Genomic DNA, 26,590 nt, shown 5'->3' with positions numbered 1-26,590 from the left:
GAGTTTTTTTTTTAATGTTCTCAATTCCAAATTGGCATCAATCTTTATTTATAAATGTCTAGTGACTGCTCATAACACATTGAAATGTATTTAATGTAATAACATTTTTCAAAAAAATGATCTCAATTTATAGTGGCTCTTTGTTATAAAGTAATTTCTCAATCACTTGAAACTAGCAGAATCTGCAGATCCACAAGATTTTTGTTTTGATCCTAAAAGGATCCTTGCACTTGAACACATTTGGCAATCACTTAAAAAAATTACCATTCAAGTTACTTTCAACATAGCATAGTAAGTCCTTGAGTAGTGTTTTGTTCAATGTTGTTTTCCTTTGTTGAGAAATAAAACTAACTCTCAGCTGGCACGATTGTTTGTGGAGCTTACACATTCTCCCCATGTCTGTATGGTTTTTACCTGCTACTCTGGTTTCCTCCCACATCCCACAGGTGTGCACATTAGGTGAATTGGCTGTCTACATTGTCTCCGTCTTGGTGAGTGTGGATGTATGTATGAGTTTGCACTGCAATGGGAACTTGTCCTGTCCAGAACTGGTACCTGCCTTGTGTCCTAAATTGCTAGATGGGCTTCAGTCACCTAGACCTGAACTGGAATAAATGGATAATAATTATCTTGTTTTCATTAATCTTTCTTAAATGTAGCAATAGCTCACATTCATTTCAACGTTTAATGTAGAAGTGTTTCGGTCTTTAGATGTTTGGTGATATTTTGTGACCAGAAATATGCCATAGGAATTTAACTTTTGTTTGTATCAATTAGCTATGGTAAAATTGGTTTATTATACATTGTTTGCCTTAAAGTCAAAGTTTTCAAGAACCTACTGATGACATTGAGAATTTACTGTAGTCTAGGATTTCAGGATAATTTCATCATGTCTATTATAACTTGATTCAAACAAAAAGTATACCTAGTAAAATAAGTTCTATCTTATGGAATAGTTTTATACTATATAACCTCTAAAACTGAAAATGCAATCCTTTTCATGGCCACAATTAGAGTGGCCATGTTAGACAATGCCTTGGTTTATTACACTTACAATGTTTGACATAAGAAAAGACAAAGAATCCCATATCTAAAGCATGGAAGGGTTGACCCAGTGGATGCAGCCTTTTGGTTGTGTATTATTCACACAACAGTGAACCATAGCATGATTCTTTAATGTTGAATCTGATATTCATTACCTTCTTTAACATTTTAGTATCCAAATAATAATTGGGCAAATGTGACCAAGACAGGTGGTCACATTTCTTCTTTGACTCATGATAGTAAAAAAAGGAAAATGTCATCATGATCTTTCTACCTTTAGTGGGCCTCTCTGCTGTGTCATGTATTTCTGAGACCTGATCATTCTGGAATCCATAGAGAGTCACATTAATAATTGTTCTGTCTCAGATATCTCTCATAGAATTTTAAATACTCCTATAATCCCACCAATTTTCTTCTAACGGGTACTAGAAGAAACTGGAATAGAAATATCTGTGTGTTGGAGACTTGTTGGAGTAACTGCACACGTAATGCCCTAATTCTAAGAACTACCCTTTAAACCCCAATCCTGCATTTGTGTATCCATATATGTTGAGTGTGACCCTACATATTTACCCACAAAGGATCTGACCTCAGTTTAGTTGACTAGGTTTTCTCTCATACAATTTTTTAATTTGGGACAATGGAGTGCTGGTGCGTTAATGGCTCTGGAGCTAAAAGTTCATGTGGAATAGCAAGGTGGTGCTTATTTTCCACAGTACTCTTGGTGAAAGAGAAATGGAAGTTTGCAGAGGGAAGGAAAGCAATATATGGTGATTAAAAACACATAAAAAACAGAGGTAAGCTGTTTTCTGAAGTATTTTTTCCTCTAGCCAGTAAACATTGATGGTACTCAATATATTCCTCCTCTTCCTTTTGCTTATTTGAATGAGTATTTCTTGCAACAGAAAAAGTATTTATAGCCTAACTCAAACTCTCATATGCTAGAGGATAAGCCCATTGTAGTCTACTTGGTGGTGTTGCTAATACCACCATTTTGCTTCTGAAGTTGGCATGAGACCCATTCCCTTCAAGCTCCCCAGGGAATGGTTCCACCTGTATAACAAGGTCTATTGTATCTTTTCCACTCTAAATAATTACATACATTTCAATTTCTTATCACTTCCATTCTCTCATACTGAAACGGGAAAAATGATCTCCCTTTTTACTTCTCTAATAAGCTCACAAAGTCCTCCTGGCTTGTACTCCCAATTTCCTGTGAAGATTTTTATAATCTGGACCTTTCATTTTAAAACCCTTTTTTGGGGGGAGTGGGGATAGAATCCCTTTCTTAAAACACTGAGGAATGAGTCACAGGAACTATCTTGAGGGCCAACTTCAGTAGACTGCATCATGCGGTTTCAAAATATGTCTGCTTCAATCAAAACCTACTGACAGTGAGTCAAATGTATATTTTCTGATTCCCTTCCCTTAGGATAACTTACTTCTCACAAGGCCCCTTGATTGTTCATGCACATAAACTCTGATGGATCCATTTCAACAATTTTAAAAACGTAGACAAATCTGAATCCACAGAATTGCAGACTTTCTTCTCTCAAGCTTTGATTTCCGTTAAACCATTTTGATACTAACTCTTCACGACATAAATTAACCATATGTGTCTTTGAGCAGCCAGAAGATCTGTCACATGAACTAAAGCTGTCAATTACCTACTACCCATCTTCATTCCTGAATATTGGTTTACTTATGTATTTCTAGACTTTGTATTCTGTCAACCTACTCTGTTCACTCCGTGCTAAAACTCACAGATACCAACTGCTGCCTGTAATCAAATGCTCTTCACTGGTCTCATGGTAGCTGTTCAGAGTCACACTGGAGATCTAAAGTCTTCTGTTCTATGTCAGCTTCTAACTTGATGAACATGCACCTTGTATTTACCTGAATTATTTTTTAAAATCTAAAAATTATTTGAACACAAATTAAATAACTTAAAAGTTTTTGATTCCTCAAGTTACAAAATAAATGCATAAATATATCAAAACCTAATGCATACATAAAATATGACTTATTTTGAAGTTGTCTGAAGGTAAAATAAGAAAAATCTGTCCACATTTGAAAAAACAGTTCATAAACACTGCAGATATTATATAATAAATGTCTTTAGAAGAAATCAAGATCTAAAAATACAGAGAGAGTTTCCTTCACAAATTTACAAAACTCTGTGATAAGGTTTAGAATAGCTTATTTAAGATTCACCAAGGTTTCATCAGAGCTGTTACGAGATTTTTTAAAAATTATTTTTATTTCTATAAATTCTAGATTTATGTGTTATACATCTAGGAACATCATTTATACTGTCTATAAGAAAATCTACTGAAACACTCCTAGCCTACTATTTCTGGAAATTAACTTCAGGACATTAGAATGTCTGGATAATATTTCCTCTTCCTTTCCCCATTCCTACCACAGAATTGCTTAGTATCTGATGGGAACCAAAATAATTTGGTATTATTTACAAAAGGGCTGTGGGACTGATATTTAACTTCTTGCCCCTCCTCCAATTAGATCAATGCAGCCAGAAACTCTTCCCTTGCAAGTGGCAGTTTCCATATGGTAATGGGAACAGTTCACTCAATTTAGATTCAAATGTTCTGGTGATTTATTGTGAGCTGAGTATTGGGTAAGCACTTTTATATAAAATGTGGTTTGCAACCCTGAGAGAAACCCAGCGAGGTAGGGCTCATGCTCCCTTTTCAGATGAGGTCACCTAGCTGGTGACTGTATTTGAAGCCCAATGTCCTTGACATTCTATGTAGCTCTGCTTTAGAGGGAACAGCCTGGATGGCAGCTAATAAAGTGCATGAGGACCTCATTAGGAGGCTCTGTACTTAACCTTAAAAGGTCACTTTAGATCTCCAGCACATTAGGCAGTTTCTTGGCTGGCCACCTCCTTCACATATATTTTCCATTTTCTTTAGGTATTCACTGTCTTACTACCTCATCTTCTGGGAAGAGAGCAGGAATATCATTTCCAAAGTTGTGTTACTGCAGGAAGGAGTATGAAGATAAAATGTAGAATTGAATGTGGATATTTTTCCTGGAAATATTTGTTATAGTGTAAGGCAAATATCCCCTCAGTGAGTGAGCATTTATAGATGGCTTGGAGGAAACAGGAGAGATCATCGAGTCAGTATGGAGATTAGGTAGCACTGCATTTTCTTTCTTCCTAGGAGAAAACCAAAGCTCAAAGAAAGGTAATGAACTCCTTAAAGGATTCTGGCTAGATAATGATGGCACAAGGACACACACCCAGGGCTCCTGACTCCTTGTCAATACTTTTTCTTAAGTTTATTACCCTAATATTGCTCTTTCTATAAGTGGATCGTATTATTACACTGGGTCTTTCTTTTATTTAAAACTGTACATGTATGTATTCAGGCCATTATTTATCAAAGTCATTACGGAGACAAAAGACAGATTTGATAACAAATTACTGGACAGGCTATTTTCTCTAATCACATTTGGAGGAAAATTAAACAGTTGCTAAAAAAGGAGATTACAGGAAACCAAACAGCGCTATCCAATGCTCTATATAGGACGAATTTAGAATTTTTTTTTTTTTTTTTTTTTTTTTTTGCATAACCTCAGCATTAATTGGTCAAAATTCTAACTTCACTTTTTGTACCAGCTACAACATAATAGCTGTAGGACTGCTGTCCAGGTGACTGTCCTTTCCAATCTAGTTATTTTCTGGGCTTGAGCTTAAAGCTTTCATCCCTAGAGAATTGAAAGCTGATTGCACATTGTATTACATAAGCATTGGAGACACACTGAACCCATTCTCCACCATCAAAAGGAACAGGCCACCAGAAGGCTTTGAGCAGCCTTGGCAAGTAGTTAAGCTTCATGTGAGGCTGAGTATAATGAATAATTCCACTCCTGTGCAAGAAGAGATTTGTGCTTCCGTAAGAAAATTGGCTTGAAAGAAACCACTGTGGTGTCCTCTAATAGGGCACATGATTTCTTCTGCAGCAATTCTACATCTGTCACTGTGCTTTCTGAGTAGAAGTTTTTTCTAAATACTGGTAAAACAAATCCTTAGAAAACTACTCTTGGTATTTGGGAAAGATGGTTGAAGAGCCATCTTTCCCGTTTCCAACCTTCAATGTAGGGTTATTCTAGGGCACATTTATTGGGGTATAAAATAGTTCATTTTTTTTCTTAGAATATTGTGAGGCAAAGCCTACTATGCATTAGATGCTTCAGATTTGACAGGCAACAAGATATTTTCTCTGATCTCAGGGAACTCTTTATGGAAAAAAGAAAATACAAATATAAGTCTTTCTTTTATCCAATTACACACTGCCAGTAGTTGACTGATCTGAGATTTGAGCTCAAGCTGAGTTTGATTCCAGAGCCCAAATGCTTAACTACTATGCCATCCTGCTTTTAAATGACATATGTTGGGACTTCACTTTGCTCTTTAAGTCTTTCTAGATCTTTAATAAACTATAAATAAAACAATTATTTGAAAAGAAATGCTAGCATTCTCTGGATGCTCTTGTTTTATTTTTTATTATTCATGAGCATTTAAAAATGCATATCCTATATTTGCCTAGAGGCAATGAAAACACAAAGGATACAATATTTTAAATTTTAGTTAAAGTTTGTATATCTGCTTGTGCACACAGGAGTTGTGAAAGGGGCTATGGGGACAGGTACAATCATGGGCAAGGCTTTATTCTAGGCTGCTCTGGATAGGAGCTTGCAGTGTATCCACTCACATTTGCTGTTTTAGATATCCCACAATTAATAGTTTAGAACCACTAATCAACAGGTGATTAAGTCAAAACTGAAGTGTGATGTGTTTGAAGTTAATTTTCACTTAAATGGAAAATTTCATAACATCTGAAAGAAGTCAAAAGGAAACATTTATCACTTCACCCTTTCAAAAGACTTTATACCATTATTTAATTTCTACCAAATCACTTTGAGGCTCAGAATTTTCATCTCTGTTTCACAGATAAGAAGGAGAAGAAACTATGGGAGGTTCAACATCTGGCCCTAGGCCATATAACAAATCAATATCAGAGTAGAGATCAGAACTCTGCGAAACTTGGGTCCTTTTGATTTCTCTACTTTGAGGACAATGTGTCTTGAAAATTGACTCAGTCTTTGAAAAGCCAGGCTCCTTGGCAAAGTCCTTGTGTTCTTTGTAAGTCGAAAATCTTCTGACTTTTAGTTCAGGTTATTTGGAAACGCCTTACTCTCCATAAAGCATTGAGGAAAAAAAATGTATCAAAAAATAATGGTGGAAATTGAAGTGACACAAAGCCCCAGGCTTTTGGATTTAGTTATCAACCCTGCCTGTCTAGCATCCTCAAAACCAATTTACCCCTTTATTTGGCAAAGTGTATGCCTTAGATTGCCCCAGTAGTATTGTACCATACTTCTAATTGACTTTTGAGAATAATTGAGGTGGGTTCAACTTCTTTTTTTCAGTCCCTTCTTCCAGGGTACAAAAATCAGCAAACTAATTCATTTTGGGGAAGGAGTAATTTCTTCCATTTTTCTAACACAGCCATTCCGACACAGGGGTAAGCAAAAGTGACTAACAACTAACATAACTTTAATCATGAATATGCAGGTGGTGACCTAATTCCCTTTCTCCTCCTTGCAGAGACATTCATGCTCCTCTCAACCTCATTTGTACCAAATTGCAGACGATGTGTACACAACCCCATCGTTTGACCCATATACACATTTTGAGTACCTGGGAAACAAAAGGTCACTAAGTCCAATCAGAGAAGGAAAACTGCTCAAAAACCACACAAGGATTCATAAGATAGGGGATAGGGTGGAGAGGCGGGGCAGGAAAGGCAGACAGAAGCAGAAAGGGAAATAATAGCTGCAGAGTATCCGCTCCGCTGGTACCTAGTGATTACCCAAGAGGAGGTAAGGCTTTCTCGCTACTTCTCTTCTTGTGTCTGCTACCTATTATGCTCCACTCCATCCTTACATGACAATTCTACTTGATTCCTTGAATTGGACATATTAATATAAAATATTTCTTCAGTTTTTCTTTGTGGCTATGTAATCATGTTTGAAATTTTCCTATAGAATATTTGTATTCTTTTTCCTCCTTGGGAAAAAAGTCAAATATCATACTTTTTACATACACTAGTTATCTATTATGGTGGGACCACTTACTCCAAAATTTACATGCTTAAAATAGCACATGCTCATCATCTCATCATTTTGTGGGAGCACAGCTTGTCTGGGTCCTCTGTGTTAAAATCTCTCACCAGGCTGAAAACAAGATTTTGGCTAGCGTTATGGTCTCATCTGAAGGCTCAACTGTAGAGAGATCAGCTTCCAAGCTCACTCATTTTTGTTCCTTGAGAGCTGGTGGACTGAGAACCTCGGTTCTTCACTGGTTGTTGTCATCCAAAATTTATTGCCACATGAGCCTCTTCAGCTTGCTTTATCAGAGGAAACATGTGAGAAGGGCCAGAGAGAGTGTGTGTGTATATGTATAAAAACAAGATAAAAGTTTAACATCTTTTGTAATCCTATCATGGAAGTGAAATTTTATCACTTCTTCGATACTTAAGGGAATGGATTACAGAAAGCCTTACATAATATCAGGATGTGGGAGTTATTACAGCCAGGTCAGAAACTGCCTACCACAGCATGTTTAGGTTTTAAATAGCAAGTATGTTTTCTTTTTTTTTTTTCCTTAAAATGTATTACTAGTTTGAAAATAACCATGTTAGACAACTCAATTGTATCAGAGAAGGTTTTGAATTCTATGGTTAGTAAAATTCTCTCTTTCTACTTGTGATGATTCCATGTGTCAACTTGACTGGGCTAAGGGATGCCCAGACAACTGGTTAAACATTATCTCTGGGTGTGTCTATAAGGGTGTTTCCAGATAAGATTAGATTTGAATCTGTAGACTGAGTAAAGAAGATCACTCTCACCAATGTGAGTGGACATCATCCAATTGCTGAGAGCCAGAAAAAAAAAAGGTGGAGGAAGGGCAAATTATCTCTCTCTTCTTGAGCTGGGACATTCATCTTCTCCTGCCCTTGGACATCAGTTCTGTTGGTTCTTGGGTCTTGGGACTTGGACTAGGACTCACACCATAGACTCCCCTGGTTCTCAGGCTTTTGGGCTTGGGCTAGCACTACCCCAACAGGTTCCTTAGGTCTCCAGTTTGCAGATAGGAGATCATGGAACTTCTCAGCCTTCCTAATTTTGTCAGAATTCTTCATGATACATCTCTTAGTTTTTATCTTTATATATTCTATTTGTTCTGTTTCTCTGGAGAATTGTGATTATTACACAAATTAGAGGAGATGAGTCAATAGAATATATATTCTTCCCCCAACTCTCCATCAGTATCTTAGGGTGACATACACCAGAAATTGTTAAAGCCTCACTTCTGACATATTAATCCTCAGGAGGAAGGATTGGTGAAGAGTTGTGCCAGTTTTTGATGATCAGAAGCGTAAACATGTGTGAGGTAGAGGTAGGAGTTATGTGAGAGGTAATCAGGGAGTACTTCAGGAAGGCCAAGCCTGACAGTAGTCATTACCACTGTGCTTTGAATTCAACCTCTTACAATACGCCTCATAGAAATAAAGTAATCAATAGGGTCCCAGTATATTTGTTGTCATTTCACATAAAGCTGGCCATGATTAACTTGAGGATAATGCTCATTTTGAATATCCCACCTAATAATCATGGTAAAAAGGAAAGGAATTGGTGATATTTTCCTACTGCATCTAACAAATAGGCTCTGGATCCCTTTTCAAAGTATGTGATAATAATACTTAATTCAGTTTAACCACATGGACAGATAAGGAAGGATTTAGAAAGGCTAATTCTTAATTTCTCAAAAAAGACTGGAAGCCATTTTGTAACAACAGAACACGTATCTTCATGCCAAATTTCAAAAATGGAGAAAAGCAGAGCAAAGAAACGTAGTGAGCTTTCAGAAATAGGCTCTGCATTATTGCCTAGACAACTTCAACTAGAGGTCCTTATGTCATTTTATTAATTAGCATGTGTTTGTATATGATAACTGGACTATTCATACTTTAATAGATCACCTCTTATTCTTCAAGAGTTTATGGGAAACAAAAACATACATGCTGATTCATCTATTAAACATACATTTATTGAGACCTGATTTTATACTACTGATTTGTGCTAATTGTTGGATAAAATAATAAAATACATTAAGAAATTTCTTCCTTTCTGGAGCATATATAAGTGTCAGGGAAATAGATAATAAACAAATAAATACTTAAAACAATTACAGATTGTGATAAAATACAAAAAAGAAAAACTGCGATACGATTGAGAATAAAAACCAATAGCTAATTAGTCACAAAGAACTCCTCTAAAGGGGTGAATTTAGGCTGAACTTGGAAAGAAAAGTCATATGAAAACTACGGGAATGGTATTTTATGGAGATGGTTTAGCAAAGGTAAAGACTATATAGACAACATTTGACTTGTTCTAGAAACAGAAAGAAGGTCAGTGTGATGTTAGCACCAATAATTATAGGGAGGGGTAGAGGCTGGAGACAGTTTGCATGTGTCTTGTAGTCATGGTAAGACTTCGAGTTTTATTCCAAGTACAATGAAAAGCCATGAAAAGTTTTTAACTGGGGGAAATGGTGTCTGATATACATTTTTAAAGTACCACTCCATTGTTTGTGTACAGAATGGATTAAATGTAGGCAGAACTAGGGTGACTGCATAGCAGCTTATTGAAAATATCCAGAAAACAGATCGTGGTGGCTGTGGAATGAGAAGGGACAAATCAAAAATATATTTGCAAGTAGGGACTTCCTGGTGGTTTGAATGATGTAGAAAGAAAAATCAGAAAATGTTTCTTAGGTGTTATGCTTCAGTCCCTGGGTATATAATGGCATCATTCATTGAGGTGGAGGTATGTATATGGTGGAGAGAGAGAGGAGGCAGTTAGGAGTTCAGATATGTTAATAATTTGACAGCACATCACACTCTGCATGAAACCATAAAAATACAACAATCATTGAAATGTCTTCAGTTGTAGAGGTGATACATATTGGCTAACTAGAAAAGTTTAATTTGATACCGTTTCTGAAAGAAAAGTATAGTCATAGTTGAAAGGAGGAGAGGGATGCCTCATGAACAGGAGAAGCAGCAACATACATTCCTTGTATGGGACAATCTAATACTTGTATTTAAATTTGTTCAGTTCATTGGACAAGAAAGCAGTTGCTAAGGGTGTGAATACCTTTGTAACAGTCAGTTCCTTGATAGAACTTTCTCTCTGAGATCATTCTAAGAAGAACATTGCTTGGCACTGAACTACTCCTTGCCACAACTTGGAAAAATTGTCTGAATGAATTAAATGATGGAGTTTGTGTTTTGGCAAAGTGGAAAACATGAATGCCACTGTGTTGGGTGCTCTGTGGAGAGCATCGAGGATAGCAGAGGCAGACAAGCCATGAAACTGGATGACAGCGGCAATTGAGTACGCTTTATGGTGTTCTACTTGATTCCTGGGGCTGTCAGTCAATGATCAGCACAGGGAGCTGAGTCTTCCCAAGGCTAAAACCCTTTTTCTGGCAATAAATTAGAGATTCAGGGGAGCACATTCACCCTTCAGACTAGGAGAAAGCTCTTTAGTGAATGAAGAACTCAAGACGGCTTAATGAAGTGCATGTCTCTCTCAGACAGTGAGGGCACTTAGGTATATGGATGACTGTTATTGAGTTGCCAGGTGTATTCAGCTCTAGAAATGAGTCCCTAAGGACTAGGTCTTTGTATGATGGTCTCAATCTTCCCTCAGAAAACAGACAAACAACAAACAAGCAAACTCAGCATCTCTATTTCTGTTTATAATAAAAATAGCAGTGTACTTAGCATTAAAAATAAGGATTCTCCTTTCCTTTTACCAAAGGGCCAAATACTGAGTTGCCACACAGCAATGGCCAAGACAGAATACCCTCCAGCACACTGGTTTCAGAGCTGGGAATGTATCCCAGACTCTTCTCTCAAAAATTTTTCTTTCCCCTTCCTTTCTACATTACTGACTTATCCACTTCCTTTTCCTTCTTCATTTCAACTAGCAAATCATAAGTGAATACCACATGTATAATGTTGGAACACATATACCAATATGCAAAGAAGAGGTCATTTGTGTTTTCTGGCACTTCTAAAGCAAGGTTATTTTAACTCTTAATAGAATCGTAAGAAACATAATAAACAAAACGTCCTGGGGCTAACCTGGGGCCACCAAGATCCAGGGATAACACACTTTTATATCAAACTTTCTTCAGCTATGAGGCTCATTTCTTTAAAGTAATATGCCTTATAATGAAACTTAATGATTTAAACAATATTATTTTTTATTATTAAAAATCAAATAGTTTACCCTTGCATGTTTCCCTGCAAGGGAAAGAGCCATTCAGGATGAGGACAGCCTAGGCAGTGGTCCTCAAACAACAGCATGCTTCCAAATTACTAAGAGAGCTTGTTAAAACATATTGCCCTACCCAACTTCCAGAATTTTGGATTTAGTAGGTCTGGGCTGGAGTCAGAAAATTTGCATTTCTGACAAGCTCACGGGTGATTCTAATGCTGCTGGTCAGGAAACACACTGAAAGAACTCTTGTTCTAGAGTTTTGCTTTTCCCAGTGCATTACTCAGAATATCAGGCCCCACCCCAGACTTACTGAATCTGAATCTGCATTTTTAACAAGATCCCAAAATGATCCTTTTATTTTCAAACAACAATTTTATTAAGATATAATTCATGTGTCAAACAATCTACCCATTCAAAGTGTACAATTCATTGGTTTTTAGTATATTTATAGAAGTCTGCAACCATCACCACTATCTAATTTTAGAATACTTTCATTACTCCCAAAAGAAACTCTGTACCTATCAGCAGTCAGACACTATTCTCCTGTCTTCTTAGTCCTTAGAAACCACAAATCCACTTTCTGTTTCTATGGATTTGCCTATTTTGAACATTTCACAGAAATGAAATCATACAATATGGATGCTTTTGTGACTGGCTCTTTCGCTTAGCCAAATGTTTAAAAGGTTTACCCATGTAGCAATGTGTATCAGTGCTTCATTTCTTTTTATGCCTAAAAAATACTGCATTGAATGAATAGATCACATTTGTGCATCTTTTCGTCAGTTGATGGACAGTGGATTGTTTTCACCTTTTAGTTGTTGTGAATAATGCTGCTGTGAACATTTGTACACTGGCTTTTGTGTGGACACGTATTTTTAATTCTCTTGTTTATAGCTAGGAGCATGATCACTGAGTCGTATAATGCTTCTGTGTTTAACCTTTTGAGGATCTCTCAAACTATTTTCCAAAGTGGATGCACTAGTTAACAATCCCACTAGCAACCTATAAGGGTTCCAGTTTCTTCACATCCTTGCCAATAGTTATTATTGCCCATCTATTTTATTTTAGTCATCCCCAGTGCATGTGAAGTGGTATGTCATTTTTGTTTTTATTTATATTTCCCTAATGAATAATGATACTGAGCATCTTTTCATGTATTTTCTGCCCATTTGTTTGTATTCTTTGGAGAAATGTCTGTTCAAATGCCAAGTCATTCTCATGCACATTAACATTTGAGGAGTGCTGGCCTAGGTGAGGTTTCAGACTACACAGTCACATATATCTAGGACAGTGGCTGTCAACTGGGAGTGACTTTGCCTCTGAGGGGACTTTGGCAGTGTCAGGAGACACTTTTGGTTGTCTCAACTGGGGCAGTCCTACTGGCATCTAGTGCATAGAGGCCAAGGATGGTACTAAACTTTTTGCAACACACAGGGCAGGCCTTCATAACAAAGAATTATCCAGACCACTAATGACATTGAAAAATCCCTCATCTAGAGTGGCCAACCATCCTGTTTTCCAGTAATGGAGATGTTGCTCTTTCATAGGACTTTCAGTGCTAAAAAGGAGGCCATCTCTGGCAAACTGGGATGGCTAGATTACCCAGCCTCACAGGGCTGTGTGCGTTCTAGGTGGGCCGTTTCTAACACTCATGGTTGAAAGACAGAGTTCATAGTGTGTAATAAAGGCCAAGGAGCTGGAAAAGAAGCTTCACAGGGACTCCCCCACACTTATGCCTAGAGCTTTGGGGTAATTCCAGCCAGCCAGGGTCCCACAAGAAATCCAGGCTTCTTTGCAGCCTTCCGCCTCTGCGTCTCCACGCATTGTAAGCCAGACTCTGCTGCTAGGGGCTCCTGACTTTGCAAGAATGAGTGACTGCTGCCCGGCATCTGAGGTTTGCTGCTGCCTTTGACCCTCTCCTTTTTTTAAAAAAAGGGGCATAACAATAGCAACAATACAGCATGGGTGGTTGATTGGAGTCCAGGGACAAAGGCACAGAAACCATCAGAGCCTCTCTAGTTGGAGAGTGGTGGAATCACAGTCTGTCAGAAACAGAAAGGACCCTGGAGAGCGTGACCACCCCCTCATTTTATGGAGCTTGCGTGGTTCAGCGCTGGAACAAAGAGCAGTGCGTTAGATTCATTACCACTTAGGGGTCGTGTGAGAATAATGGCCTTTTAATTGTCAGGATGAAAAAGAGAGTGAGATGCTTCCCTTTTAAAATCCTAGACACCCCACTGGGAGAGGTCCAGTCACGTTTAGAGAAGGAAGTGCTCCTGACCTAGCTCGGCTGGTGAAATAATGACACACGGTTATGTTGTGGAGCAGAGCAGAGGCGCTGAAACCTGAGAGAGCGTCAGAACCGCCTGCAGGGCTTGGCCAAAAGCAGAGGCACCTCCAAGGTTTATGATAGTTGTAGGATGAAACCTGAGAACTGCATTTCTAACAAGTTTCCACTGCTGGATTGGAGTGAGAGAATGTGGCTTTCCTGATCCTTGCTACTCAAAATGTGGTGTGTGGGCCAGCAGCATCGACAGCACCTGAGAGCTGTGAGGAATGCAGAATCTCAGGCCTCGTGCCAGGCTGGCTCAGAAGGAATCTGAATTTTGACAAGATTTTCAATTGAACTGTGTGCAAATTACAGTTTGAGAAGTTCTCCTGAAGAATATACATATAAATATATATGTGTGTGTGTGTGTGTATGTGTGTGTGTGTGTATATATATATAGCTAGATAGATAGATATAAAATTTTTTTTGAGACAGTTTCACTCTTGTTGCCTAGGCTGGAGTACAATGGCTCAGTCATGGCTCATTGCAACCTCTGCCTCCCTGTTTCAAGCAATTCTCCTGCCTCAGCCTCCCAAGTAGTTGGGATTACAGGTACTCACCACCGTACCCAGCTAATTTTTGTATTTTTAGTAGAGACAGGTTTTCACCATGTTGGGCAGGCTAGTCTCAAACTCCTGACCTCAGGTGATCTGCCCACCTCAGCCTCCCAAAGTGCTGGGTTTACAGGTTTGAGCCATTGCACCCAGCCCTCCTTAAGAATATTTAATCGGGCCGGGCGTGGTGGCTCATACCTGTAATCCCAGCACTTTGGGAGGACGAGGAGGGCGGATCACAAGGTCAGAAGATTGAGACCATCCTGGCTAACACGGTGAAACCCCCATCTCTACTAAAAATACAAAAAATTAGCCAGGCATGGTGGCGGGCGCCTGTTGTCCCAGCTACTTGGGAGGCTGAGGCAGGAGAATGGCGTGAACCTGGGAGGCAGAACTTGCAGTGAGCTGAGATCACGCCACTGCACTCCAGCCTGGGCAACACGCCACTGCACTCCAGCCTGGGTGACAGAGCAAGACTCGGTCTCAAAAAAAAAAAAAAGAATATTTAATTGAGGTACCCCTGCTGTTACTGATTCTTTAAACCAGAGCTTGACCACACGTAAGAACCTCATGAGGAGATTTTGAAACTCTGTCTGCCCAGAACAGACCCCAGACCAATGAAATCAGAATCTCTAGGTGTGGGATCCAGTGTTTTTAAAGTCTCCAGGTAATTTCAATGTATGCCTAGATTGTGAACCCCTGCTTTAAACACAACCTGCCTCCCCAGCACATTTAGCCTGGCAAAGTCAGCCAAAGTGAGTGATAGCCAGCCACTAGAGACACCAGCCCTGGCCTCAGGGACCAGCTTACCTGCTCCATCCATTTGTCTTGTGACTGCTTCCAAATAATTTCCAATTACTTGCTTTGAACTTTGAGTCACACCATTTGTCCTCCTCCTGTTTGATGATCCACTATGGCTTCCTGATCACATCTCCCAAGTTCTACCCTTTTGGTTCATTGCAGGTAGAAAGTAGCATCATCTTTAATATCCATGATCAGTGTTGCTCAATTTTGAGGTTACGCTAACTGCATCAGAAAAGCCTGTGGTGCTTGTTAAAAATGTAGATTCCTGCTTCTGCTCCAGACCAAACCAGAAGCTCTTTGGGAGTGGTCAGGAACCTGTGTTGTTTTGCAGATACAGGTGATTTTGATGTATGTAAGAGTTAGGGAACTAGTTATCCAGACTTTCTAGTCCAGCTGCCTCCCCTCCCCAAGCTTAGTTGAGTAGGTATTAACCTTGGTATCTAAGAAATGTTCTGCTCAAGTACATAAATCATGAAATGAGCATTAGTGATTATGTTCTCAGTTCACTTGGATGAGGCTAGCAGTGATCTATGCTACCCAGGCACAAGTCGAGGCCTGAGTGAAGACCTCACCTCCTTCACTGCTGCCTACGGTCTCTAGTATACTTGCTGGGTGCTGCCCTAGACTCCAGCTTCTTGCTGTATTTGTTGCTATCAGTGAAAGCCAGGCTCATGTGGAAGTGTCATGTTATATTTCTTATATTTTGTGGGGGAAAGGAGAGCTTTAGGGAGTGCTGCCTTTTGCAATTGAGTTTTCATCTGAGAGGGATAACCCAGAATCATGAATTTCCCAAGCAATAAGTTAGAATACCTTTCTCAGGTTTATCTCCTCACACAGCAACTTGAGTGGAGCAAGGTACCATTTGGGGCCCATTTCTGCAGTGTGGCCTGGGGCTGTGAGATGAATTCACTCCATTTTATTTTCCTGGCATCTAACAGAGGTTTGAAGAAGTAGTGGGACACCAAACGGGACACTGAGGACACACCCCAATGCACACAAAACAAGAATATAATGCACGCTCTGCACTCTGAGCATTAAGGAGGCCATATGACTCCACTTCCTTAAGACCACGACTATTCAACAGTGAGGAAAACAAAAGGAATGCAATCTGGGATCTGTGACCTCATGCAGGTATTTTAACCCTGTAGCTTCTAATGCAAACATACTCCTCCCCCACCGCCAACCATCTAATGCACCTTTCATGGTCTCTCCTGGGCCCGGTCAACCAAGACTCAGACTACCTCCCCACATCTTCATGTCCTGTCTTAGTGATCAGAGATGAGAAGGAAAATGCAAGTAGAATGTAGGCGCTATGGTTAGTTACAGAATTTGGTTTCATTGAGGGCAGTAGGGATGAAAGAATGGTTATGGTTTTCTGACTTAAGCCTCAAGAAAATTCCAGTATGTGGAGAGATTTCTACTTGGAAAACCTACAGAAACAAATGTGGGGCAGGACTGGAAGAAAGATACCTGCTCCATCTTGGTCTGTCTGGATTCAGACAGCTCCCCTTGCCACCATGCAGGAGAGAACCCAGGAAAGTGGGTGAAGTATTAGCCCAGCACCACTGCCCCTATTTCTCACTCATCTCCCTTCTGGTCCCTATGTATTCTGGTGCTCACCAGAGGTAGATCCTCCCTTGTTTGATGACCTGACTGGACCTAGGCTTATGAGCTTTGTTCCTTTGCTCTGCTTTGACATCCTCACCCCTTTTTTAATTTGGCGTCAGCCAGACCTCTGGATAGACCTTGCCCCTCCAGCCTCAGCCCTGTGGAACTCTCACATGGACTGACTCCATTCCTGCAGGACCAGACTCAGCTGGTGTCCATTGACATTAGGAACAACATTGATCAAGCAAGGGAGCTTGGACTTCATCCTTTGAACTCCAGCGAGATTATCTTTTGTGTTTCCTGTGAATATTTTCATCCTCTGAACATTTATAAATTCCAAATTCCAATTTTCTGTCTAGAATGTTCTCTCCTTTTTCATTCTATCCACTATTAAGCCTCTCTTATTTTTTCTTCTTTTCCTCCTCCTCCTTCTTCTTCTTTTTTTTTTTTTTTTTTTGAGACAGAGTCTCGCTCTGTTTCCCAGGCTGGAGTGTAGTGGCATGGTTATAGCTCACTGCAACCTTGACTTCCCAGGTTCAGGTGATCGTCTTACCTCAGTCTCCCAAGAAGCTGAACTACAGGAATGTACCACCCTGCAGGAATATTATTATTATTATTACTTGTAGAAATAGGTTTTGCCATGTTGGCCAGGCTGGTCTTGAAATCCTGGGCTCAAATGAGCCACCTGCCTTGGTTTCCCAAAGTGCTGGGATTACAGGTATGAGCCGCTGTGCCGGGCCTTAAACCTCTCTTATTCTTTTAAGAACCATCCCTCTAAAGAACACTGGCTTAATGAAAAATATGTGCTCTTTATTCTAGTGCTTGGCTTCTTTAGCAATCATTCACTTTTCAACAAGTATTTCATGATCACCTATTATGTGCCAAGTCATGTGTGAAATCCTGATGAATGAATTGTCACAGCTCTTGCATTTATGGAATTTAAAATGGACATGACTTTTTGGTTTCACAATTTTTTTTCCCATTGTCTCTTGTAGATGTATTTCTAAATTGTTTTGTTTGTTTTCCCAATCATATTACAAGTTTTCTGGTTACAAGTTTCCTTTGTCCTGGCATCAATTTATGTTTTCTTCTTAGGACAAGAGTTTTGTTTGTTTGTTTGTTTGTTTTTTCCTCAAAGACATACAGTGAGCTCATCTTTGGCAAATAATTTTCCAGTACAAAGGATTGAAACAAGCCACAAGAATACGAATTTCATCTCATAACACTGAAACATTTTCATAGGAGAGACTTATTTCCCTAGGCCTGGTGTTTATAAATATTTTTAAAAACAAGCAAAGCATCAAGAAACAAGAGCATCTAATCAGCTTTCTGTGTTAGGCACAAGCACACACAGCAGCACTAATCTTGGAGGGAGTCCTTGCCTGAAATCTGACCTGCTGCAACTAAAATTTCTGTCCTAATCCCATGAGTGAATTGTCCATGTGGAGCTCAGGAGTAGTTTGTTTCTGACTTGTCCCTGTTCCCCCCAAAATTTGATCCACTAGGGACTCATTCCTTTTTCCAACCAAAACAATGATTTGAAAGTGTTTCTAGATTTGAAAATACTATCAAAGTGAGAAGCAAGTGTAAAGTTCTATGAGAACATCAGGCTGAGGGGAGTGAGCTGTGAACAGGGGATGGACTCCAGCCATTGGAACAATCTCCTGAAAGCTGGCTTCATTTCCCTCGCACCACATGCTGGCATTGGCTTCTGTGTAAGCTGCGGCTAAAGCATTTACTCCAGTTGCTATTTGAAAACAACCTCGCTGACAAACAGGGACAGCCCAGGCTGTCTTTATCCAACTTTGCCATTTGTTTGCCATAGACAAATTAGGCTTGGCTAGAGTCCCATTTGAATAGTAATATAATATTCTGTTAAAGTTTAAATTGGTCAAAAGAGAGCCTTTGTTATTGGGGAGTAGACGAAAGTGCAAAAAACCTTTGAGTGAGTATCAGAGCTGGCCTTTGATAAAATTGAGACAGAGAATAAGTTTCTCTTTGATTCCTTCCTGGCAATACCACAGCCTTCCAAAGTGGAAATAAACTCACAGATCTCTAAAGCTAAAATGGGAATCTAGTGGTGGGGAGGGGTAGCTGATCTTTAAATGTGAAACTTTCCCAGATTTTACCCTGTGGTATCTCACTGATCAGCACTTCCAACTTTCTCCCCTTGGGGAGGATGCAGCACTTGCTTTAATGCCCTGGGCCAAAAATGGATAACTAGTAACTAAGGTAAGACTGAATAATTCAAACAACACATCACCAAAAACTAGAAGAAAAATAAGGAATAACATAAATCTAGATAATTGCAAATAGCATTGTTAAAGTACCCTCTGCATGTAGCTGAAGCATCATGTAGTGAAATGTACATAGATTTTGGATTTAGGTCAACTTGAGTTGGAATTCTGGTTCTGGGTATCTAGCCTTGAATGAGGAAGTTGACTGCTTGGAGCTACCATGTTCTCAGCCATTAAATAACCATACATACTGTATTGTAGTTGTGGTTTATCATAATCGTACTTTGCAAATACTTGTCGTTCCAACCTAGTATTATAAGCCATCTTTGGAGCTTTTGAAGAAATGTATTACCAGAGGGGGGAAAAACCAGCCTGTGCTACTGATTAATTTGTGTGAGAAGTTGGGGGCTGCTGTTAACAAAAATAAAAACATGAAAATATGGCATCAGGACCTAATCAAGAACCTTCCTCATCTCCATGTTGGAAGTCCCCTATAATATCTTTCCAGTAGTACTGCAGGATTTCTATGAACCAGTGACTTCTATGTGCCTTGTATTTTTTATATTTCCTCACGGGAGATTTTATTGCAGTTCTTTTTGCTTGTTGTTCCATAATTGCATATCGAGTATGTGAGGAAGGATAACATCTTATAGTTCACAGGAGGAGCAACATACAGGCCTATGGTGAAAAAAATTTGCATCACCTAAATGCCTGACCTTTAAGCTAAGAACAATTACTGAATAGGACTTTTGAGTTGCCTCCTCAGGGAAGAAGGTATGTTCTGCCTATGGGTGAGAGAGAGAACTAACTATTTGGTGGCTAAATAGTGCATTGTAGATTGCATTTCTGCTAGGCATATATTCCATTTTTCTACTCTGTCCTTCCCTGCAGGAGGATTATATTTTTCCAGCCTACTGAACTTAGAAGTGACTATCAAACTTATTTGGTCAATGAAATGTGGGCAGGAGTAATACGTGTTATGTCTGACAAGTTTTAAGAGCAAATGGTTTTCTATGTCTCTTTTTCCTTTGCAATTTTGTATTCAAAAGGTGCCCTTTTAGTCTAGATTTCAGGACAAAGGCAATGCACAGCAGAGCCACAGCTGATCTGCATTAGATCTATAGCATGAGCAAAAATCAACCTTTGCTGTTGTATGTTACTAACTTTTGGGTCTTTTCCTGCCTCAGTGTTACCTGCATTAGGCTAACTCATAGAGTAGTTGCAATTCTTAAGAACATCAAATAAGAGAATAACATTACCAGTCTCTAAAACAGTGTCTGAACAGGGGGTTCAAGAAATTACATTAGGATAAAGTGGTGAGTATAACTTTTAACTGACCATGAGGGAGTGTATACCTGGTCATCTGAACTCCTCAAAGTCCAGCTTTTAAGAGGCTCAGTCCACTCTCCTGACTGCATAGGACTCTCCTCACAATTCTAGTTTCCTGTCGTTAGTACCGGTAACAACCTCATTCTTCCAGCAAGGCTTGGCCTTCTTTCCACCAGGAGTACAAACATGGAAGTCTTTGCACGAATGATAAAAAATATAGTAATAAAGTACAACAATTTTAATTTACTATTTTAATATGCAAAGACCTGAATAAAATAGCATACACAATATAATGAAGACTTTACGTAATAATTTCTTTATACCTTTCTCTGCCTGGAACCCACCAGTCTTTCTTTGAACCTTGGGAAGATATATGGGGATAGTTAAGGAAATAGCTGCAGATTAATACCTTCCTTAGGCATTTCAATTTTAGGAGGATTTTATAGCCCCCATAAGGCAAATAAACTCTCCATGCCTTGTGTTCTCCATATATAAAATGGAAGTAAAATATTTTCTTTAGAGGAACATGAGGATTAAGTAAAATAGTATATGCAAAAAGGCTAGACGAGTATTTGGCATATAGTTGGTGCTCAGTATAACACAAGCACGTGGATTTCTAGTGGTAAATGATGGTTGCTTTGGTTGGTTGTTCTGTAATTTTTTGTTGTTTGGTTTTGGAAGGTGCTGTCTTCAACTCAAACCATTAGCTACATTTGCGTGCTGTTAAGGCCAGCCCTTCTAGGTATTTATAACACATTTTCTCTTACGACTGACTGTCCGGGATTCCTCCAGCTAAAATTACCAACCCTAGAAAAATGAGAGCTTGTAAATGATTAGACAATGATAAGAAGCCTTGATGTGTGATATATATCAATTTCAGAAAAATTATTTTCCTTTTGTCCCTTGGGCCTTTGAAGCAAGAGCATTTGGACAACCTGCCTGAATTATAGCCCTTTTGGTGTAGTTTAAATGATCATCACTCAGAGAGGCAGACACCATGACTTATAGGATTAAAACATGGGCTAATAATGTCCCAGGCTTGGCGCTTGAGATTTTTGCTTCTCTCAAGCTCCACAAAGCAGCTTATGCCACTTGTCCTTCTCTACTTCTGTTTCCTTTGGTGCAAAATCAGACTTTTTTCCTCTCATATTTGTTTGAGAAAAATGGTTAAAAATGATATAACACTTTTAGTAAGTAAAACTATTAAAGATGTTAATACTGCAAAGAAATAAAGATGACTTGGCTTACTAAATGATGTTAGGTGTAATCTTAAGGCACACGAACATCATTAAAAGATGTTAATTTTAATACCAGCTTCCTGGAACTTCACATACTCTTGTTTTCTTTTTACTGGTCCAGTTTTATTATTGGATTATTATTTAATTATTTTTCTCAGTTCCTTCTCTCAAATAAAACCACATTCGCCCTTGGAGTTTCATTTGAAAACTCTTATTCAATTTAAATCTGTGTATTTCCTACTGCATAAAATCCACTTTGATGGTTTCCTAATATTCTTGAGTTTTACAAGGATAGTTTCATTTATGGTGAATATTTTATTACTCTGTTTAATTTAGAGTCCTTAGTGTCATTGCAGAATGAATTATAATTTCTAGGAGTTCACTAGGAAAGACTAAGGAAGTCTAGTTAGATTAAATGAACATCGTAAAGGTGATATGATAAAATAATGATAAAATAATAGGTAATATTTATTGACTTCAACCTACATATCAGCACTGAGCTGAGCGCACGTTTATTCCTGTTATCTCATTTATTTTCAACAAGAACCTTCTGAGTTAGATGCTGCTGCTATTCTCATTTTACAGATAAGGAAACCGAGATTTAAGGAATTGTTTGCAATAGTCATAGACCTAAAAACTGGGGAAATCAGGCTCTGCCGAAGATCTCAAGATGAAAAGAAAAGTTCACCAGCCCATTATTTTTTTTGCTTAACAGATCCAATATTGTTACTTTGTTTTATTTGTGTACACAATGAAATATTCTTTGATGTCTTAAAATGTACATTTTGAAGAATTGGCTAGTTGTTCTAGCTTGATAATCTATTGTAGGTAGAATAAATAAACAAGGAGACATGGAGTGACCTGAATAAAAGTAGCCTGCAACAATTAGGTGCTTTGAGCTGGAAAGGAAATCACAGGAAGTTTACTGAAATCAGCCCTTGCCCCTTTCCTAGCCCCTTCTCAGCTGGTTGATCCTGCCTTCTGCAATCAGCTCCTCTTCTCACTGGGATGGCTGAGAGGCTGGGTCTCTCATTTGCTCACACTCAAGTAACTAGCAGGCTTGGAGATAGTCTTGTTTCTAACCTACCCAAGGGTTAGTGTAATGTCTACTGGGACTGTTAATATGTGCTGAAAGTCCCTATAGAGGTACAGCTATCTACCAACCCATTTAAAAACAGATTTATTGGATATGTTTTCTTCAGCAGCCTCATGGCTGTCATTTCTTGGGGTGTACCTACTGTACACTGAGGCATGCTTTTCATAGATTCTGTAAACTTCATTTGCCCAAAGCTTGCCTGGTTTTTTTTTTTTTTTTTTTGGTTTTGTTTTGTTTTTTATATGTTTCTGTCTCAATATTGTACTTTCTCAAGTGTATCTACCACCTCCACCTTCACTTGGCAGTGGGTGACCCCAGGATAGAGGTTCCTTGATCTGAACTGGATCTGTAATTGCCCTTTTCACCCTGTCAAGTACTTTCTGTCCCCAGTGACTACTAGATGTTCCAGCTTACTCTCTGCTCATTCTGATCTTTGTTCCAAGCGTGAAGCATTAGAAGAAAATACCTACAGGTGAGTAGAGCCTTGCTGAGCATGTAGCAGAAAGCTACCGTTTAAAACAATGAAAGTAATTAACTGCTGCCACTTTCACATTCTAAAGAACTACAGAATTCACACCAAGAAGGAAACTGCTCTTTGAGGAAAATATTGAAATTATGGATCAAGGAACACAAAGGGAGCTAAACTGCTCTGCATTTAAAAAAAAATGAAGAGACTGACTTAAAATGAAACGATCCTTGGTGTTTTGAAGACAGATTAAAAAGATCTGCCTTAAGGAAACCTTATATATTATAAAAAGCAAAGACATTCAGGAGTTTTGATAAGTTTTGAGAAAGGGAGCCTCAGAAAGGCAGGGCCTTAGAAAAGTGAGAGGATGAGGCTGATGGAATTTAAGACAGATGATGTCAGATATAGAACAGTCTTATTCTGTATTTTCCCTTCATTTTCCTCTCAAGTATCTAGTAAAGTTTTATTAGCAAAATTATCAGTTCCTTTAGGAATTTAAAATGGATTTTATTTTTGAAGACCCAGAGCAATGCGTCCTGAAACAGGTTCCATTTGGAGACATGGTAAAAAGATGACAGAAAATGAATAAAAATACACTAGGAGCTGGACCTCAGAGTATGGATGGAAGATGACAACCAGGAGTGTAAGATGCCCTGGAAATTATGAAAAAATCTGGAAAAGAGACTCAATTCCCTGAAGTGAGATGGAGGATTGAGTATACTTATTATTATTTTTTTAATATTAAAGAAAGAATGTTCCTAGAGACTGGAGGATTCAGGGTCAGTTGGTTTCATAGATCACAGAATCTTTTAGAGAATGGAAAGAAAAATAAATTCATATACAGTTTAGATAAATACATGAATAGAGTAGATTCATTTTGAAGAATGTTAATCAGAAGTTAATAAAGCTTATTAAAAGTTATTAAAATGCGTTGAAAGAAATTAATGAGTTTTTTTAGTAACATATTACAAGCCTTTGAAGAGAAATCACACACATACACACACGCACACACAAAACCAACAACCTCCCATTAATACCACTGCTAAGAGCCAATTTCTGATAGGATGATACTACCAGAACAAGGTACAGGAATTCTACGTTCATGTGAAATTTTATACAGAGCAATAAATAGTTACCACCCACCATTATTCTCTTTAATAACAATGTTTATTTCTTTTACTGCCCTTTTCATGATATGACATTGCGGTATTCATTTGCTTATAGCAGGCGTTATTGCAACTTGTCCTCAGAATTATCTATATCTTCATTTCATGTTAAGAAAAAAAAAATAAAGGCATGACTGTGCTTTCCTTGGAAGGCAATGGGTTATGAGAGAGGTTTGCAAAACAAACTTTACCCTATACATTGTGGAGGAGAAAGTGTGCATCACATGCAGCTAAATGAAAACTTACATTACAGCACTTCATATTAATCTTAATATTTAATCTAATAAGCAATCAGTAACATTTTATCTCTCAAAGGCAGAATCTTGTCTATCTCACTGCTATATCTCTAGGGAACAGAACAGTGCCTAGCAGATAGCACTTGCTCTATAAAATTTTATTGACCTGAATGAATGAAGTTGGAAAGTTACAAAAGATATAGACCTTAAGACATTTGTTATTTAATGAAACAAAAGAGATGAAGTAATGTTACAGGTAACAGAATGTGAAAATAATTGTACCACACTCTACATGATGCAAAGATCCATAAACTGGCATCAAGCCTGATAATGCAATGGTTTATTCATTGAGTATATATTTTCTCTAATGCATGTCTAATGAATTAAAATGCTGCTTGTTCCTGGTCATCTGTGCCATCTGGCACTACGATTTTTTAAAAATAGAGATGTATGGATTAGGCTTTGGCTATTACAACTGGAGCATATTAAGATACTACTCAGAAATAATGAGAATTTTTGAAAAAATCAGAATGTAACCATATAAATTGTTACTCCATCAAAGCATGCCCTACACAAATAATGTTACCGTTGTTTAAATATTTTGAACAACTCTCTTTGAACTGCCTTTAGAATCAGGTAATTAGTCATGTTGAAAATTCCTCTTCAGTATCTGCGTCCTATGTTTTTGTCCCCAAGCATCACGACTCAGTTTGATAACCCATCATATTTACTCAAATAAGTTCCAAGGACTTTGTTTGGAACACATCCAAAGAGTTGCTGTATCTTGAGGCTGTTCCATAGAGTCTGCAATATTTTATGAATATATTTCACAAAATGTTTCAGGGAATGGTGGCCTTATTGGATACATTTGATTACACTGAAAGCCTTAACATGCACTTAAAGTTTTAGTTTTACTATGTAGTTAAGCCACCAATCCTACAACTTTTATACACATAACTTACAGCCCATCCATACAATCAAAGAGCCTACTCAGTAGTGTTTTCTGTGCTAACATGCCTGTTATCAGTCCACAGATGTGTTATTCATTTAATGGAAACCTACAGTTTCAATTAGAAGCTATAAACATATGACGAAGACTATCAATAAAGGTAAATATCTTTATTCTTGATTTTCTTAGCAACATTAGTGTGTTAGGTTTTCAGAATACAATACTCTGTAGATGAGGTAAGATTTCATAAAGAAGATCATTATGCAAGCAAATCCTTTCATATAAGAGTATATGCATTCATGATTGCTGTGGTTTGAATGTGGCCCATTCCAAAACTCAGGTGCTGTGAAAGTGTGAGAGTATTAGAAGGTGGGGCCTTTTAAGAGGTGATTAGGCCATGAGGGTTCCTCTCTTGTGAATGGGATTATGCAATTTGCCTAACTTGCCCTTCTGCCTTCCATCAGATGAGGACATAGCATTTCCACCCTCTAGAGAATGCAGCCCTTACCAGACAACGGAACCCGATGGTACTATAATCTTGGACTCTCAGCTTCCAAATATGTAAGAAAATAAATTTCTGTCCTTTATAAATTATCCAGCCTGAGGTATTTTCTTATAGCAGCACAAATGGACTAAAATAATGATGATGGAATCCATGAATTTTCTATTGCAAGAAGACCCAACAGTTAATGTGTGCGTGCACACATGTCCATGCAGAAACTGGTCTTCTGTGACTTCCTACTGGTTAAACAGCCTTTGGGGCCTTTGAATCATCCACTGCTAATCATCCACTCTTGGCCGGGTTAACTTACAGTTTCACTTAAAAATTTTCTTTCATGTTTGACCGTAGAGTGAAAGCAACGGCAACAGGATTTCTTATTGCCTTTACACATACATACACACTGATAATAAAGGTATATTTTTCTTTTCCCCCCCTCTGTCTAACAGCCCAAACCTTGACAAGAAAAACAAGATTTTATTTTACTACCAGCTGCCCGCTATGTTAAGGCAAGAGTTTCTCATTCTGTCTGGGTACTGACTTGCTTGCATTTATACAGTTCACATTCCACTAAAGCTGACTAATTCATCCATCCATTTTCATTTCTAAAAAATTATACCTACATTAAATAAATAAAAACATGCTTACC

At 38.4% G+C, this 26,590-nt stretch overlaps 1 protein-coding gene and 1 long non-coding RNA gene across 3 annotated transcripts in view; one reads left to right on the top strand and one right to left on the bottom strand.

Moving 5' to 3' along the window:
- Positions 1 to 26,590, bottom strand: part of CTNNA2 (catenin alpha 2) — a 1,322,067-nt gene that overhangs the window by 1,212,546 nt on the left and 82,931 nt on the right. The gene's annotated exons all lie outside the window — the stretch shown is intronic.
- Positions 23,052 to 26,033, top strand: LOC116270350. The gene is made up of 3 exons (XR_004178399.1): positions 23,052 to 23,097; positions 25,521 to 25,602; positions 25,907 to 26,033. It is a non-coding gene; the product is annotated as an uncharacterized LOC116270350 (long non-coding RNA).

Source organism: Papio anubis, chromosome 14 (genome assembly GCF_008728515.1).
Source record: "Papio anubis isolate 15944 chromosome 14, Panubis1.0, whole genome shotgun sequence".
NCBI classification, from domain to species: Eukaryota; Metazoa; Chordata; class Mammalia; order Primates; family Cercopithecidae; genus Papio; species Papio anubis.
This window is presented reverse-complemented; position numbering and strand designations above follow the sequence as displayed.